Consider the following 19519-nt stretch of genomic DNA (forward strand, 5'->3'; position numbering starts at 1 on the left):
AGGTATCCTGGTCTGAAGCTGTATAGGGCTTTGTACATCAATGTTAATACCTTGAACCTAGTTCAGTAGCTATTTGGCAGCTAGTGCAATTCTTTCAACAGTGGTGTAATATGATGGCATTATTCTGCTCCAGTGAGCAGATGAGCCATCACATTTTGCACTAGCTGTAGTTTCTAGGTCTTAATGGCAGCCCCACATAGAGCACATTGCAGTAATTCACTGTGGAAGTTACCACTGTATGGATGACAGTGGTCAGGCTAACCTGATCTAGAAACAATGATATCTATCTTACCAACTGAAGCTGTTAAAAGGCACTCAAGCACCGAGACCACCTGGGTCTCTAGCAACAGAGAGAGATCCAGGAGCACTTTCAGATCATGAAGCTCCTCCTTCAGGGGAAGTACATCCCCATCCAAAGCAGGCAATTGACCAATTATCCAGACTTGGAAACTGCTCACCCACAGTACCTCTGTTTTGCCAGAATTAGTTTATTGGCCCTCATCCAGCCCATCACCAAATCTACGCACCGGGCCAGGGCTTGCATGGTCTCTCCTAATTCAGATGTTACAGAGAAATAACGTACCAGCTCTCCAATTGGATAGGTAGCTGTGGTGGTGATGTGATCCTTTCTGTTTTGGGGGAAAATTCTGCAGTACCTTAAAGAGAAATTCTGCCACTAGCTAGCTGACCTGCATGTATATCGTATTCTGCCTCTCAAACAGGTAGCTAATTGCACCAATTGTTTTACAAACAACAAGATTGAAGCTGTAGAAGATATAATCTAGAATCATTTGTGAGGTACAAAATGGGTTCTCAGGCCTGTAAATAATCAGAAAGTATTCACTGAGTTGGCTGTCCTTCCTGCCCCTCCTCCCTCTTTTTAAAATTAAAGGGCTACTTTTTATTATTTATTCCATCCTTTCCACAACGAGTCCAAGGTGGCTAACAGCATAAATGATAACAACTTGACTATTTTTTAAACAAAATAACAATAAATACAGTAGAAGAGCCAGAAAACACTTAAGACAGCAGAGAGAAAAAGATAAATACAGTAACCATAACAATTTTTTATGACAGCAGTTAATACCAAAAAGAGAGCAACCATTCATGGCCCAAAGGCTTTCCCAAAAAGAGATTTTTGTTGGAAGTGGGGCAAGAGCAACTCCTGTTTGTATTCCAGAAGGCAAATAGAGTTAGAGTCCTCCATCTGGCTAGGCTTGGCTACCTTTACCTGTGCTGTTCTCTACCTAACTTCCTTCCATTGTAAACTGATATGCTCAGGGCAGCTGACCTGCCCCCTCCTTCCTTTGTCTTCTTCTTTGACAGTCCGAGGAGAGAGGAGACCTCTTTGTCTTTGTTCTCTCTCCTGAGCCATGAGGGCAATACCCAAGTCTGGGCATTGACCAACTTCGTTAGTTAGAACTAGGTATGCCTTTCCTATCCACTATGTATTTCTATAAATAACATAGCTTTTCTTATTTTACTAAGTCTTAAGTCTTGGTGATCTAAATGCATGGTAAAAACCTGCTACTTAGGTAAATACACACACTGGCACACACACACATATTTCCATAACAAAGTGTTATGGCTGCCTAGTAAGCTAAATTGAATTGCGAGTTGTGCATGAAAGCTTAAAAAGGCTTAAGTACTGTGTGTGATTTAAAAAGAGATCAAAAGGAGACTTTAGGTTTGAGAAAGAAAAGCAGAACAAAAGATAGGAAACATGGCTGAAGAATCAACACTTAAGATAAGCATCCCAAGGCTGGAAAAGGACAATTATGCAATTTGGAGTCTCTGAATGATGGCACTTTTGGAAGGGGAGAATTTGCATGGAGTTCTGACTGATCCTGAACCTTCAGCAGCAGACGAAGCAGCCACTGCCTCCTGGAAGCATAACCATACCAAAGTGAAGTCTTATTTCTGCTTTATCAGATGAGGCACTAAATGTTTGCATGACCTGTAGAAATGCTAAAGAAATATGGGAGAAGCTTGAAAATGTGTATCACAGAAAATCTAAAAATCATGTGATGTTTCTCTATAAGTCGCTGTACACACTGAAACTGTCTAGTGATCTGAATCAACATATGGAGAGATTTACAAGTCTGCTCCGAGAATTAGAAAGATGTGGCAGATTGTTGGATGAAGATTTACAAAAAGTAATAGTCCTGGCCTCCTTTGCTCCTGTGGTCAAACACACAACCATCAGAACTCTTCTGAGTATTGCTGCTAACAAGAAAATGCAGATGGAGCACATGGATACAAAAACAGCATTCTTGCATAGAGAAATAGAAGAGGAAATCTACATGCAACAACCACCAGGGTTTGAAGTTCCAGGAAAAGAAACTCTAGTGTGTAAACTTCAAAAATCCATCTGTGGACTTAAACAGGCTGCCAGAGCCTGGAATGAGAAATGCTCTTGAAGGAAGGCTTTGTACAAGGCAGAGCAGAGCCATGCCTGTACAGCAGATTCAGCAGATGGATTTACTGATTCGTGTTGATGATCTACTATTGGTTTATCAAGACCCACTGGGCAAGCAACAACTAGTGAATAATCTCAACAAGGAGGTTGAAGTGAAGTGCCTAGGTGATGTCACTCATTACTTCGGAATACAAATTGAAAGAGAAGATGATGGATCCTTCTTGCTGAGTCAAAGACCAAGTCCAAGACCTTCTCGAGGGTCTAGGACTGAAGGATGCCCATCCAGCACCTACTCCAATGGAAGTAGGATACCTGAAACCGGACCACAAGAAGCAGCCATGGGAAGACCATGAGAGCTACACATGCAGCTCAGACCACTGAGTATCTCTGCATATTTCCATAGCACTTTTGACCATCTTGTTACTTGTTTGTCTTGCCATTGAAAGAGCCAGTGTCTTTTAGTCGGGGAAGAAGACAAGGCATATATGAGTGATGGACTGTACTGGGATTGTGAAGACTATGAAACAAGTGATAGTGAGAGGGTGAATAAATATGTGAAGTCCCCATTGCTGGAAGCTTTCAAATGGAGAAAATTCAGAAGTGTTGGCAACTTGTGTTCTGTGCTTCTTAAAAGTGTTCAGCCATGTTTGGTTGCCATGTCTCAACATAGGCTGGCAACAAAAGATTTAATTCATGCTTATTCTCATTTTTTTAATCTTAAAATACATCTAAATTAGTTACTGAGGCTTCATTCTCTTTTTGTGCCGGAGCTACTTTGGTATCCTGTGTTGAAACCAGTGCTTTGCTAGCAACATTGTCTACAGAGTATGTTCACAGAAAGTCAGATGGGTGTTGCCTTACAGCTTGAAGGTCAAGAGAAAGTGATAGGTACTGATAAATAACAGTGAGGGGCAAGAATCTGTTTGTAATTTGTTAAGTAGTTTCCAAGCTGTAAAAGAAGGGGCATTTCTGTTTCCTTTTAAGCTACTTAGTTTTACTCATTAAGCTCCTCTGAGATCTGGTGATTCAATTTTTTTTAAAAAAAATATTTATTACATTTATATACCACCCCATAGCCCAAGCTCCCTGGGCATTTTAGATAAATGCAGGCGCTGTTAATCTTGGACAATTTTGTAGGATTCACAAGATCTGCAGAACTAAAAACTGAAGTTCAGTGTGGGATAAGGGGAGCTTAAACTCTTCTCAAAAGAAGCAAATGGCACCCTGTCCTAACTTGTTATATACTTGTAAACCTGTGAAAATATTTTATTTGCTTTGCTTTGTGCAGTATCTGTAGGATTTTAAGAGTCAGGACGACTATTGAGGTCTAGAATAGCTATGATCTGCATAATAAGGGCCACTGAAATTTACTGAGTAACTGGATTAGTAGTAAACATAATCTGCTTTCTCTCCCCCCTTTCCTACAAAAGGTTGTTTTTTCAACACAGCTTTTACTTAAAATCAGGAGGTAAAAAAATGTGCCACTATCTTTGGTTAATCAGCTCATTCCGATTCCTGAGTCTGCCTTATTTTGCAGTCTTATTTCTGACATCTGTGACCTGATATGTGCTTCACATTGATTAGTTCTTTAGTACCAAATGTTTTGAACGCATGAATGTACTTATTCCCTGCACTCATGTGACATCTTAACCTTTTTTTTAAGTTCTGAAATGTTGAGCTCTCCAGATTTTTCTTGGGTAGTATTTTCAGTGTTTGTTTTTTAGAAATCATAGAATTATAGAATAGTAGAGTTGGAAAGGGCCTATAAGGTCATCAAGTCCAACTTGCTGCTCAATGCAGGAATCCAAATCAAAGCATTCCCAACAGATGGCTGTTCAGCTGCCTCTTGAAGGCCTCCAGTGTCGGAGAGCCCACTATCTCTCTAGGTAATTGGTTCCATTGTCGTATGGCTCTAACAGTTAGGAAGTTTTTCCTGATGTCCAGTCGAAATCTGGCTTCCTGCAACTTGAGCCCATTATTCCATGTCCTGCACTCTGGGATGATCAAGAAGAGAACCTAGCCCTCCTCTGTGTGACAACCTTTCAAGCACTTGCAGAGTGCTATCATCTCCTCTCAATCTTCTCTTCTCAAGGGTAAACATGGTGAATTCTTTCAGTCTCTCTTCATAGGGCTTTGTTTCCAGTCCAGTGATCATCTTGTTGTACTCCTCTGTACCTGTTCCAGTTTGTCTGCATCCTTCTTGAAGTGTGGAGACCAGAACTGGATGCACTACTCAAGATGAGGCCTAACCAGTGCTGAATAGAGGGGAACTAATGCTTCACGCGATTTGGAAACTATACTACTGTTAATGCAGCCTAATATAGCATTTTCCTTTTTTGCAGCCACATTGCACTGTTGGCTCATATTCAGCTTGTGATCAATGACAGTTCCAAGATCCTTCTCACATGTCGTATTTCTGAGCCAAGTATCCCCTGTCTTATAACTGTGCATTTCGTTTCTTTTTCCTAAGTGTAGGACTTTGCATTTGTCCCTGTTGAATTTCATTTTGTTGTTTTCAGCCCAATGCTCCAGCCTATCAAGGTCCCTTGGAATTTTCTTTCTGTCTTCCATGTTATTAGCCATGCCCCCCAATTTTGTATCATCTGCAAATTTGATAAGCATGCTCTGTACCTCCTCATCCAAGTCGTTAATAAAAATGTTGAAGAGCATTGGGCCCAGGACTGAGCCCTCTGGTACCCCACTCTTTACTTCCGCCCAGTTAGAGAAGGAACCATTGATAAGCACTCTTGAAGAACAATTATGGAGCCAACTGTGGATCCACCTGATAGTTGTTCCATCCAGCCCACATTGAGCTAGCTTGCTAATCAGAATATCATGGGGCACTTTGTCAAAAGCTTCGCTGAAGTCGAGATATATTATGTCCACAGCATTCCCACAGTCTACAAGGGAGGTTACCCAATCAAAAAACGAGATAAGATTAGTTTGGCAGGATTTGTTCTTCATAAATCCATGTTGGCTTCTAGTAATCACTGCATTGTTTTCAAGGTGTTTACAGATTGACTGCTTTATAATCTGCTCCATAATTTTTCCAGGGATTGATGTTAGGCTGACTGGTCTGTAGTTCCCTGGTTCCTCCTTTTTGCCCTCTTTGAAGATAGGGACAACATTAGCTCTCCTCCAGTGATCTGGCACTTCATCAGTTCTCCATGATTTTGCAAAGATAATAGACAACAGTTCTGAGAGTTCTTCAGCCAGTTCCTTCAATACTCTAGGATGCAGTTTATTGGGCCCTGCCGATTTGAACTCTTTCAAAGTGGCTAGGTATTCCTTGACCGTTTGTCTATCAATCTCAAGCTCCAATCTTGCCCCTTCTACTTCATGTTTCTGGGGAGGGTCATAGACCCTTTTTTGGGAGAAGACTGAGCCAAAGTAGGAATTGAGCACTTCTGCCTTTTCTTTGTCATCAGTTGTCATTTTGCCATACTCATTGAGAAGCTGTGCCGCCATTTCTGTTCTCTGTCTTTTACTATGGACATACCTGAAGAAAGCTTTTTTGTTGCTTTTAGCATCTCTCGCTAGCCTCAGCTCATTCTCAGCTTTAGCCTTTCTGACGCCATCCTTGCAATTCTGTGATACTTGCCTGTAACCTTCCTTTGTGACCTGGCTTTCTTTCCACTTCCTGTATGTCCTTTTTTGTTTTCAGGTCAGCTCTAAGCTTTTTATGAAGCCGCATTGGCTTCTTCTTCTGTTTTCCCTCTTTTTTCCTTGTTGGAATTGCTTGTCATTACGCTTTTAGAATTTTGTTTTTTAGACACTCCCACCCATCTTGGACTACTTTTCTCATTAGAGTTGCTTGCCATGGAACTGTACTTACAATTGTTCTGAGTTTATTAAAATCAGCTTTCCTGAAGTCCAGGGTGCACGTATGGCTACTCTCAGCTTTTGCTTCTGTTAAAATCAAGAATTCAAGTATGGTGTGGTCACTTTCCTCCAGAGTACCCGTTACTACCACTTCATCCACCAAATCATCTCTATTGGTTAGAATCAAGTCCAGGATAGCTGATCCTCTGGTTGCTTCCTCCACTTTCTGTAGGAGAAAGTTTTCTCCAACACAAGTCCTCCAGGTGTTGCTGAACTATAACTCCCATCAACCCCAGCCAGCATGGCCAATGGCGAAAAGGGAGGATGGGAGTCGTTCAGCCACATGTGCAGGACCTGGCGCGTTCCCCACACCTGCTTACCTGGAAGGAAAATCACAATGCCAGAAAGCATGGACGATCTATCGTCCCCCTGATCCAAATGCTCAGGGAGACCTTGAGATGAGATATGAAATTGAGGAAGCATCCAAACTAGGACATGTGGTAGTAATGGGTGACTTCAACTACCCGGACATAGACTGGCTGCATATGTGTTCCAGTCATGACAAAGAAGCAAAGTTTCTAGATATTCTAAATGACTATTCCCTAGATCAGTTGGTCATGGAACCGACCAGAGGGACGGCAACCCTGGACTTAATCCTCAGTGGGGACCGGGACCTGGTGCGAGATGTAAGTGTTGTCGAACCGATTGGGAGCAGTGACCATAGTGCTATTAAATTAAACATACATGTAAATGGCCAATTGCCAAGAAAATCCAACGCAGTCACATTTGACTTCAAAAGAGGAAACTTCACAAAAATGAGAGGATTGGTAAAAAGAAAGCTGAAAAACAAAGTCCAGAGGGTCACATCACTCGAAAATGCTTGGAAGTTGTTTAAAAACACTATATTAGAAGCTCAACTGGAGTGCATACCGCAGATCAGAAAAGGTACCGCCAGGGCCAAGAAGATGCCAGCTTGGTTAACGAGCAAAGTCAAGGAAGCACTTAGAGGCAAAAAGTCTTCCTTCAGAAAATGGAAGTCTTGTCCGAATGAAGAAAATAAAAAAGAACACAAACTCTGGCAAAAGAAATGCAAGAAGACAATAAGGGATGCTAAAAAAGAATTTGAGGAGCACATTGCTAAGAACATAAAAACCAACAACAAAAAATTCTATAAATACATTCAAAGCAGGAGACCATCTAGGGAGGGAATTGGACCCTTGGATGATAAGGGAGTCATAGGTGTACTAAAGAACGATAAGGAGATTGCAGAGAAGCTAAATGAATTCTTTGCATCTGTCTTCACAGTGGAAGATATAGGGGAGATCCCTGAACCTGAACTAACATTTGCAGGAAGGGATTCTGAGGAACTGAGACAAATAGTGGTAACGAGAGAGGAAGTTCTAGGCTTAATGGACAAAAATGCATAGATTATCAAAGATAATGAGCAAAACTACATTATATTAAAGGGAAAAGATTATAAAAATGTGTATATTAAGAGAAAGCTGCACAAAAAATGTATATGAATTCACAAATTAATGTGGAAATGGAGTGGACTGAAGGCTGGAAAATGAGAAACTGAGAGAAGCTGAAACAGATTCATTCTTCCCTAGGTCCAAGTGCTGCCTTTGCATTTCAAAAGCACACGCGTGTGCACACGCGCACACACACACACACACACACAGAGGTAACAGCTACTCCAAGTGGCTAAAAGCCTAGTGGCTGTTTGTGTGGGCATTCGAAATGGGGCCATGAGTGCCCCTGAGAGTGAGGATATACCATCCTCCCAGGAACTGATATGCCATCTTTTTGAGAGACTCAGTCCCTCTTTCCTCTAGAAATAAAGCCCTGCCTAAATGATCATTTTTAAGGAGTAAACATTTTGGTATTCAACGCTGAAAAAAGCATCCTTATAAGCATGGCACAGTTTTTTAAAAAGAGTTAACATCTGATAGAAAAGGTAAATGCCATTCTGCCTGACATTGATGGTACAGCCTTAAATACTTATATTTTCAAAAGCTGGCAAACATCTACAGTGAAGTTATGAACCTATGTTATGTTATGAAGTTATGTTACTTCTTGAGGGGGTGATAGCTGGTAATGTACTGGGGTTCTTAAAAAGAACTCATAAGACTCAAGTACATAAGAAGTGTAACATAAAACACAAAAGTAGTTGTGCTGATTGACCCATAAGAAAGAAATGGCAAAATCCACAGTTGGGCAATACCTTCATTAGTGGCTATTGGCCAAAAAATGCACAATAATTAGCCAAATATGATTAAAACATGTTGGCTGAGCCATGCCCCACAGATGAATTTCAAAGGTCATTAAAGGTCCTTCTTCAGAGCATTGTAATTTATCAACTTATCTTAATACGGGGGGGGCACCAGGAGAGGCAGGTGTGAGGGGGGAGGCAGCAGACGTAAGGGGGTTTAGGGGGAGGCATGTTCTAAAACCTCAGAAGTCTGACCTATCCTCTCAGTGTACATTGGGCGAAGGCTTCCATTAGCATGCCCTTTTTCAGCACTTGCAAAATGTCAAGAGGACTTCAGGGAGCTGCCCCACCCCCGTTTTTGACCACCCCACCTTGTTCACTAAGGTAAATCTCTTTTTTTAGTCATCCTTCTTTCCTCTGCTTGCTACCTACCCCCTTTGCTTATGGGGTGGTGGCGGGACAAGGGAAAATAACCTCACAAATCTGATTCTTCTTTGGGGAATGGTGGAGGAGATAGGCAGGTGGAGGGAGGCTCCTTGAAGTCCAGAGGTGACTAGCAAATGGTGCAAAGAGAATCTGTTTTCCTGTTGCAGAATCATGAGCTGGGCTATAATGTCTACCATTCCCCAGCACAACATTTATTTATTTATTAAATTTGTATCCTATTCTTTGTCCCAAAAGGAGCCTAGGGCAGCAGAGACATGAAATACACAACATTGTTTGAAGCCTTACAGAGAAACCCATGTCCAGTGGGTTTGCAAGCCAAGCAGGGTAGTGTTCAGCCATCCTTAACAGTCTACACTCTCCAGAAATGGGCACTGTTTGGCTCCATAGCCTGAGTGAATGAAAGCACTGGTGCGCCAGGCACGACGGGGGGGGGAGGCTACAGGTGTGAGGGGGGTTTAGGGCAAGGTGACAGGCGTGAGGGGGGTTTAGGGGGAGGCGGCAGGCATGAGGGGGGTTAGGGGAGGCAACAGGCATGAGGGGGGTTTAGAGGGAGGTGGCAGGCGTGAGAGGAGGAGGTGGCAGGCAAGAGGGGGGTTAGGGGGAGGTGACAGGCATGAGGGAGGAGGCGACAGGTGTGAGGGGGGGAGGCAGGCAGCAGGTGCAAGCTGGGGCCAGGGGGTGGCAGGCATGAGGGGGGTAATGGGCATGGGGGGGGCAGTAGGATGACTGGGAGTGCATACCCCCCCATCGTGACTCACCTCAGCTCTTCACCTCCATTCTGTTTCTGCCTTCTCCTACTTCATCCTTGCCCTCCCGCGCAGTCTGGCTCTCCATTTCCTCCCTCGTGCATCCTAACACAGAGCACGAGAGAAGAGTGATGCTGCGCAGAAGCCCAGTGTGAGGCACACGTCTTTTGCTCACCAATCACAGGAGCGGAAGACTTCCCCTGCTTCCCTCTCCAAGTAACGGGAAGGGGAGGGGGAGGAAAAGGAAAGAACTCCCGGTTTCAACTGCACTTGCGTGATGTTATCATTCACCGTAATGCATTTTTTAAATAAATTAATTAAAAGTAAACCATACCATTGTTTTTACTTTAAACCTACTGAAGATTAAGCTGTGTTTGGGGCTAGCTCAGGGATTTGATTAGAGACACTTTACAGTCATCTCTGATTTTTAATGAATTTCAACAGATTATGAGAACTGCTGAAGAAAAAAAGTCCAAACTGCTTCTTGTTTTTCTTTCTTCTGTTTTTCACTTTAACTTGTGAATTCTCTGTGGGGGGGTTGTGTATCACCAAGAAAACATTCAGGGTTGTAGAGCAAGTTATTCTGAATCCAACAGTATAAGTTTTTGTTTTGAATTGGGACTATAGAAAGCACCAGAAAGGTGTGTGTGTGTGTGGGTATTTTCATTTAACATGGTAGAACATGGAAAAAAACTCTCGTGGCTGTATAATTTCTTCTACCCTACATGAGCCTTAAGAACCCGTTAGCCTTCCTGCTGAAAGGGTGCTGTGTCATACTTAAGAGACCAACTATCATCTAGCAAATAATTATATTACATTCCTCCTGGGTCACACTGCTGATTAAAATCTCAGTGATTATTCTGCAGAGCAAAATAGGGCTAAAATAAATCCCAATAAATTCCCAAACCTGGCTCTAGGGAGTAAAATGAGGAGTAAATTGCCAGTAAACAGAAGAGGCAATTTGTGGTACAGTACGTTGGTGGTGGTAACTTCTGTTGAACACTCTTAAAAAGAATATTTTTAAAAAAAAATTTCATATTATTTATTTATTTATTTATTTTAATTTAATTTATAAACCGCCCTTAGCCAAAGGCTCCCTGGGCGGTGTACAACATAAAATAATACAATAAATCAGCAATCACAAAATATAAAATACAAATATATAACAACAATAAGATAAATTAGAAAGACCAGAACATTAAAACGTATTTAAAATACATTAAAATGCCTGGGAGAATAGGAAGGTTTTAACCTGGCGCCGAAAGGATATCAACGTAGGCGCCAGGCGTACCTCCTCGGGGAGACTATTCCACAATTCGGGGGCCACCACCGAAAAGGCTCTGGATCTTGTCACTACCCTCTGAGCTTCTCGATGGGTCGGTACTCGGAGGAGGGCCTTAGATGACGAACGAAGTGCACGGGTAGGTTCATAGCGGGAGAGGCGTTCCATCAGGTATTGCGGGCCCACACCGTGTAAGGCTTTATAGGTCAATACCAGCACCTTGAATCTGGCCCGGAAACAAATCGGCAACCAGTGCAAACGGGCCAGAACGGGTGTAATATGCGAGGACCGAGTGGTCCTCGTCAACAGTCTGGCTGCTGCGTTTTGCACTAGTTGCAGCTTGAAGACGAACCGTCTTCAAGGGCAGCCCCACGTAGAGTGCATTACAGTAGCCCAATCTAGAGGTCACCAGAGCATGAACAACTGAAGCGAGGTCGTCACCGTCCAGATAGGGGCGTAGTTGGGCTACCAGCCGAAGGTGGTAGAACGCATTCTGAGCCACCGAGGCTACCTGAGCCTCAAGTGACAAGGAAGGATGGAAAAGAACCCCCAGACTACGAACCTGTTCCTTCAGGGGGAGTGTAACCCCATCCAGAACAGGATGAACATCCACCATCTGTGCGGAAAAGTCACTCACTGACAGTGTCTCAGTCTTGTCTGGATTGAGTTTCAGTTTATTAGCTCCCATCCAGTCCATTATCGCGGCCAGGCAACGGTTCAGCACATCAACAGCCTCACCTGAAGAAGATGAAAAGGAGAAATAGACCTGCGTGTCATCAGCATACTGATGACAACGCACTCCAAAACTCCGGATGACCGCACCCAGAGGCTTCATGTAGATGTTAAAAAGCATGGGGGACAGTACCGATCCCTGAGGGACTCCACAATGGAGAGTCCAGGGTATCGAGCAATGTTCCCCAAGCACTACCTTCTGGAGACGATCCGCCAAGTAGGAGCGGAACCACTGCCAGGCAGTACCCCCAACTCCCAACTCCGCGAGTCTCTCCAGAAGGATACCATGGTCGATGGTATCAAAAGCAGCTGAGAGGTCAAGGAGAATCAACAGAGTTACACTCCCCCTGTCCCTCTCCTGACAAAGGTCATCATACAGGGCGACCAAGGCTGTTTCCATGCCAAAACCGGGCCTAAAACCAGATTGAAACGGGTCTAGATAATCGGTTTCATCCAAGAGCACCTGGAGCTGGCTGGCAACCACCCGTTCCAAGACCTTGCCCAGAAATGGCACATTCGCTACCGGTCGATAGTTGTTCAGGTTATCTGGGTCCAAGGAAGACCTCTTCAAGAGAGGTCTCACTACAGCCTCCTTGAGACAATGAGGGACAACTCCTTCTCTCAAGGAGGCGTTGATCACTTCCTTGGCCCAACCGGCAGTTCCATCCCGGCTAGCTTTTACTAGCCAGGAGGGGCAAGGGTCCAATACCGACGTGGTTGCGCGCACCAGTCCAAGCACCTTGTTAACTTCCTCAAGCTGCACCAACTGAAACTCATCCAATAATTGAGGACAAGACCGTGATCTGGGTACCTCAATGGAATCAACTGTCCTAATATTAGAGTCAAGATCCCTACGGATGCATGCGATTTTATTTTGGAAGTGCCCCGCAAACTCGTTGCAGCGGGCTTCAGATGATACTATAGTATCCTGAGGGCCAGAAAGTAAAAGCCCTCGTACTATTTTAAAGAGCTCTGCAGGTCGGCACAAAGATGATCTAATAGAGGCAGCAAAATAGCACTTTTTTGCTGCCCTTACTGCCTCCATATACAACCTAGTGGAGGCACTTACCAAGGCATGATTGCATCCGTCTGGAGTTCGTCTCCATCTGCACTCAAGCCTCCTCCTCTCTTGCTTCATCACTCTCAGCTCCGGGGTATACCACGGAGCTGTATGAGCTCTACATCGAAGGGGGCGCGCGGGAGCGATCATGTCAACAGCCTGGGTCATTTCCGTATTCCACAGTTCGACCAGGGCCTCGACAGGAGCACTAGTCTTATCAGCCGGAAAATCTCCCAGAGCCTTCTGAAAACCCAGAGGATCCATTAGTCTCTGGGAGCGGACCAACTTAATAGGTCCCCCACCTTTGCAGAGGGAAAGGGTCACCGTAAGCCTAAATCTCAGCAGGCGGTGATCTGTCCATGACAGTGGGGTAGATGAAAAACACCCCACCTGCAGGTCGCCATCTCCATGTCCAGTGGCGAAGATCAAATCAAGAGTGTGTCCTGACACATGCGTTGGGCCAATAGAAAATTGAGACAGCCCCATTGTTGTCATGGCGGCAATGAAGTCCTGAGCTGCACCAGATAAGGCAGCCTCGGCATGGATGTTGAAATCCCCCAGTACCAAAAGTCTAGGGGATCTCAACAGTACCTCCGAGACTATCTCTGTCAGCTCAGCTAGGGAAGCTGTTGGACAGCAAGGTGGGCGGTACACCAACAGAATTCCCAATCTGTCTCGCTGACCCAACACAAGGTGGAGACACTCCAGACCAGTCACTGCCTGGACAGGGTGCCTGGTGAGAAGAAAATAACTCTTATAGACCACGGCAACCCCGCCTCCCCGGCCCTCAGATCTACCACAGTGCTGTACCATGTACCCGAGTGGGCAAAGCTGGGAAAGAGCAACTCCTCCCTGCTCCCCCACCCAGGTCTCAGTGATACATGCCAGATCGGCACCCTCCTCCACAATTATATCATGGACAAGGGAGGTTTTATTATATACCGATCTGGCATTCAAAAGCAGCACTTGGAGATCCGAGAGCTGGCTGATAGGACAACCCGAAATCCTGTGGATATGAGGAGAACCGGAACGAGGCACAGACACAACTTGTCTGGGACGAGTTCCCCTTACCTGGCATGTTCTCCTTCCAACACCATACCTCCCATTACCCGTCACTACGTTAATTGGGGCCCCCGAAAGTCTCCCCGCTACACATAAAATCCTGTCTCCCAGCCACATATTAAAACTCAAAAAAAAAGTTCATACACATACACACTAACATACACACAACACAATCCTCACTCATACAACACAACAACATTAAAATGAGAAGAGTAGATAAGCATTTGGCAGCAGGTGTTTCTGTGGGAATCAAGTGATAGACCAATCTGGATCTGCTACAGTTAGAGGTTCGTTAAGAAGTTCTGTGACTTCTAATAGAATGGAAGTATATGAATTTTTTCCATTGGAGCTGGAACCTTCCTTTTCCACCTCTGCAGTATATAAGCTGACGAATGCTGTCCATGCAGATAACCAAAGCACAGATGGCACCATGTCAGTAAATTGTCTAAGGCAAAACCAAATCTTGTTAATTTAATCTTTGTTTAACTGATGACTCCATTTAAATGGTGTTTTCTGTGACTGATGGACTAGTTGACAATAAATCTGCGCAAAGCCACTTTGTGTGGGCAAACAAGAGTTGTCTTTTCACAAGTCCAATAACTGTCACCATCTGCTGGTGAGGCATTTATTTAACAGGTTTATTCTTACTGGATATTAAGGAGATTTCATCCCACAAACAGGATCTGAAGAGTTTTGATTGTAAAAACCACACAGGCTCACTATCAGCTCTGAGTGTGGTCACATGTGCAATTCTCCAATCTGCCTCTGTTAATGCAGTAGCTGCACTGTAAGATACATTCTTCTGGAGCATTCAGATGTGGCAAGGAGTTGTCATTTGTGCTGCATTTTTCTCTTCTGTTAAGGAGATTAACACGTGGATTTCTCATTGAGCATGATTAGGGTCAACATGGTGCAAAGAGCACTTTCTGTGGAAGCTTCACGCTAATGCAGTGGGAGCTCTTGTCAGACTGCTGTTAACTAATGGTTTTAGAATTGTGCATGCTGGGGTGTGTGGGAACCTGATGCTGTCTGTCATGTGCTGTAGTTCTTCAGTAACACCTGTGGGCTCCTGAGATAAAAAGGGATTGTCACAGAGGCCTGTACTAAGGAACACAGGGAAGATTGTGTCCAGTCTGTGGGGGATTTTGGCCTTTTAGCTTCCAATAGTGGGTTCCAGACTTGGAAGATATGACTCAGTCTAATTACAAACTAGCTTCTCAGACTGACAGTTCCTTGACTTAATGCTGCTGCTCATGAATTACTTCTTCTAACGTTGAATTTTTAGGGAGGAGACAGTAACCAGTCAGTAATAGTATATATTTCTACATGGCCTGGATGAAGGTCACTAGCAGAAGGTTTAATCCTTCTGCCAATTCAAACATCAGAATATCTGCTGACTGTGGAAATAGCAGCAAGTGGTGATTAGTAGAGAGTCTAAAGCATCAATAAGCACCTAGCATCTGGTGCAAACGTTGTATCGTAGACCCTGTTCGGTTTGGCCTTTTGCTTGTAAGAAGGTCATGTGTGAAGTGCCCTGTTTTGGAATTTGGCATCCTGCCCGTGGGCACTGTTCAACAAAATGGAGACAGCGCAGCAACAGGTCCCTTGTCCAAGCACACAACAGCCAACTAGAATAGACTAAATGAACTGTTTTCAGAGTGGCAGCATTTGCTGATGAAAGGAGCACTTCATTGGACACTTCATGTTTTGCAGTGACGACCCAGTGAAATTACTGGCATGACCTCTTGTCATACAAGAGAGGAAATTTTTGTTCTCTGAATAGTTCTTTTATAATAAATATGGGCACATCTGGAAATGAGGGCGTTACAGTGGGAGTGTCAGAATGGTTATTAGCTGGAAAAGCTGTTCAGACTTTTGCTGAATTAAGAACCGTGTGGTGTCATAGAAAAGTTATTTATTACAGTCACCAAAGACAAATGTCACTTCAACCGTGGGTCATTTCCACATCTTTATAGTGGATCTGGTCTGTCTGGTATGTGTAGTGGAAATGTTCTGAGTGGTTGCTGACTATACAGTGTGTCCATTCTTTCAAATCCTCAGATGAGTATGTTGAATGTTTCGAAACAAGAAACCAAAAACCTGTGGCTTATATTTAACATCTGGGATGCAATACCACAGATTATAAGCAATCAGACACACCCCTTATATCTTTTTCATTTAATTGTAACACATCTATCTGTAGGTGCTACATAATTAGTATGCCTGAATGAGCCTCATAGCTCCCTCTAGTGGTTGCAGTGGATGACCAGAGCTTTGGATGCCTGACTGGTATTCCTTGGTAGTCCCAGAAGACTTACTACAGGATGGAGGATCAATAGCTTACGTTTGGATATTTTCAGTGTACATCAAAAATGTTTTCCCAAGATCAGCTTCTAGTTTTATGCTTCTTTTATCCTTGTTTTCTAGGATAACAATCCATGCTGCATCTTTTCCTCTTAAATATCTGACCTTTGAATCTGGCTCTGTTAAAATTCATGATTGATAAAATCCAGCTGTGACTAATAGGTCCCAGATGGCTCTGAGTGCATTGGCTTTAGGTCTTGGACAGATGCAGGAAAATTCTAATTCAAAATATAATGAATTGATGGAATATTGCTACAAAATGTGGCGATGGCTACTAGTTTAGGTTTATTTTTTATAAAAGGAATTTGTTCTGCACTATGTGTATGCTTGATTTTACCCAGCAAGGGAGTTCTTTTGCTCTTAAATTTAGAGTTAAAACAAACTTATAAATTTTGGCAAAATTTACAATCCGCTTTTCATCACTGCTGAAGTCTCAACACAAAAATGGCGTCAACATTCAAGGTTCAGACTATCAAGTTTTCAATGGAATATCGCTTCAGTTGTCTGTGCTACCTCATTGTTTGGGAAAGGAAGAGACATAACTTCACCCTTTGGTTAGAGGTTATGGTTAAGAAGATCTTTTCAGTTAATCAAAAAGAATTGCTCAGAGTTGCCAGTCTTCAGATTGCGGAATATTCTAGGTTATATTCTGTGGAGTGTCTGTATGTACATGCACAATATGTATTCCAGAGGCCAATCAACATAAAAAACACTATGCATTTCCTGAAAATTGTAAAACATGCTTAAGCAGACCTTCACTGTCTAACTATAAACCCTCAAAACACACATAATGTATTACTGCTCTTAAGTACATCGGTCAGAAGATGAAAGTTAGAAAAATGAATAGGGCAGTACAACTGCTTTATTCCAAATTGATAGTGGCTGTGTTTGGACATAACAATAAATCATGATTTAAACTTTATCCTGACAGGAACAAGATGCAGCGAGCCTTGGTTCCTCCCTTCCCTCTCATCGGGGGCAGCCGCATGGAGATCAGAAACTTTCACTTTCATTTTAATTAATCTTGGTTTGCCATTACAACAGACTGTGATTAATCTTAAACATGGCTTGTTTTAACCAAGCGAAAATTAAGATTAACCAGTTAGTTGTGTTCGGGTGAAATGAAAAGCTATGGTAAATTTTAAAAATGCAAATGAAAACCAAAACCTCTCCTCCAGGTTCACACTGGAGGGGAGGTGGGGGAGCACATCTGAGAACCAGATGCAGCCAGTATCTAAAACCTAAATATCTAAATCATATAAATGTCTAAGTATCTACATCAAATGAATAAAAATAAATAATAAAACCTAAGATTTTTTTTTTACTGTGGCATATAGGAATAGTATCTCTAAATCGGATTGTTTCTGCACACCTAGATTAGTTGCTGAATGCTCAATGCATGCTAGGCACAAGTAAAGCTTACTTTGGAGATATGGTAGTAAGAAAAAGGCACCTTGATGCTAACCGCTGCCATAGTTGGTTTATACCTTAAATGCTAAAGTGATATTGTTTGCTTCATCTTCATTTGTTTAGGAGTCAACAAGCATGGAGGACTCTTAATTCCTTGTTTTCTAAACATGTTGAGTGTAGAGTTAGCATGCTTTATACACTACAGAGCTGCACTACAAAGACTGTTGCATGTAATGCCTTTCTTTACAGAACTTGGCTTAAAGCTCTAGGCTTTCTGAGGAATACATATAGAACATGCAGCACTAACTGAAGCAATAAAGCAAAGGCAGCCATGTTGGTCCATCAGAAAAAAATCCACAGCTCAGTTTAGTTCCAGTGAAGGCATTGCCCATCAAAATACCACAAAAGTTTCTCCAGAACTCTTCATCAAGCAAAAAGTTACAGAAAGCAGGAAAAATAAAAAACAAAAACATACAAAAATTAGGCTTGGTGTTCTAGCCTTGATGCCAGCCTATAGAGGCAGGTTGCAGACTGAATAAGTCCCTCCCAGCTGCTACAGATACCAGGTTACACACCTAGGATGATGGGATAAAGGAGCAATGCTGCTTCCCATTTCTAAGAAATTTAAGTCTATCAGTGCTGATAATTTAGGTGTATTGTCATTATACTTTTTAGGCTGGTATACAAAGAATGCTGTGCTTAGCATTACAGTTGAAATGCCCAGTGCTACCCAACAAAACACTCTTGCAACTCAGGGTAGAGTTATGGGGATCTACTGCCCAAAGGGCGGAAAGGAGCAAGTGAGGCGCTCACAAGGCCTTGCATATGCTTGAATAAGCTCTTTCGCCATAGGGCTAAGTTAGTGTGCACTGCACATTGTTGCTTTACTATACATTCTTGTTAGTGGCTGCAAGTTTTTCAGCTATATCTGATTTGAAATGAGGTATATGCAGTCTTAGACAGGCAAGCTTCCAGAATTTAAAAAATGATTATGAGGGGAAACATAAATTATTATTGTAGTATCCAGGGTACTGTGTGTGATTCCCCATGAATGATGTATGAATTACTAATTTGGACATTACCCAGATGTGCTTTGTTGTTGTTATGTGCCTTCAAGTCGACTACGACTTATGGCGACCCTATGAATCAGCAGTCTCTAACAGCATCTGTCGTGAACCACCCTGTTCAGATCTTGTAAGTTCAGGGCTGTGGCTTCCTTTATGGAATCAATCCATCTCTTGTTTGGCCTTCCTCTTTTTCTACTCCCTGCTGTTTTCCCCAGCATTATTGTCTTTTCTAATGACTCATGTCTTCTCATTACGTGTCCAAAGTATGATAACCTCAGTTTCATCATTTTAGCTTCTAATGGTAGTTCTGGTTTAATTTGTTCTAACACCAAATTATTTGTCTTTTTCGCAGTCCATGGTATCCGCAAAGCTCTCCTCCAACACCACATTTCAAATGAGTTGATTTTTCTATTATTTGCTTTTTTCACTGTCAACTTTCACATCCATACATAGAGATCGGGAATACCAGGGTCTGAATGATCCTGACTTTAGTGTTCAGTGATACATCTTTGCATTTGAGGACCTTTTCTAGTTCTCTCATAGCTGCCCTCCCCAGTCCTAGCCTTCTTCTGATTTCTTGACTATTGTCTCCATTTTGGTTAATGACTGTGCCAAGATATTGATAATCCTTGACAAGTTCAATGTTCTCATTGTCAACTTTAAAGTTGCATAAATCTTCTGTAGTCTTTTTGACACTGAGCTGTAGTCCTGCTTTTGTGCTTTCCTCTTTCACTTTCATCAGCATTCATTTCAAATCATTACTGGCACAGATGTGCTATGGATCCCAAAATCTTCCAACCCATTCCAGCAGCAAGATGTTTAGAACCCAGTTTTAGGGATCGGTGTGTGTGTGTCTGTGATGAGGGTATTAAGCTACTTGGAGGCATTTGACACTC

At 42.9% G+C, this 19519-nt stretch overlaps 1 protein-coding gene across 9 annotated transcripts in view; it reads left to right on the forward strand.

Moving 5' to 3' along the window:
• The window catches only part of DAG1 (dystroglycan 1), a 113809-nt gene that overhangs the window by 60557 nt on the left and 33733 nt on the right, over positions 1-19519 (forward strand). The gene's annotated exons all lie outside the window — the stretch shown is intronic.

The sequence above is a fragment of the Rhineura floridana genome, chromosome 3 (assembly GCF_030035675.1).
Source record: "Rhineura floridana isolate rRhiFlo1 chromosome 3, rRhiFlo1.hap2, whole genome shotgun sequence".
Lineage (NCBI taxonomy): Eukaryota > Metazoa > Chordata > Lepidosauria > Squamata > Rhineuridae > Rhineura > Rhineura floridana.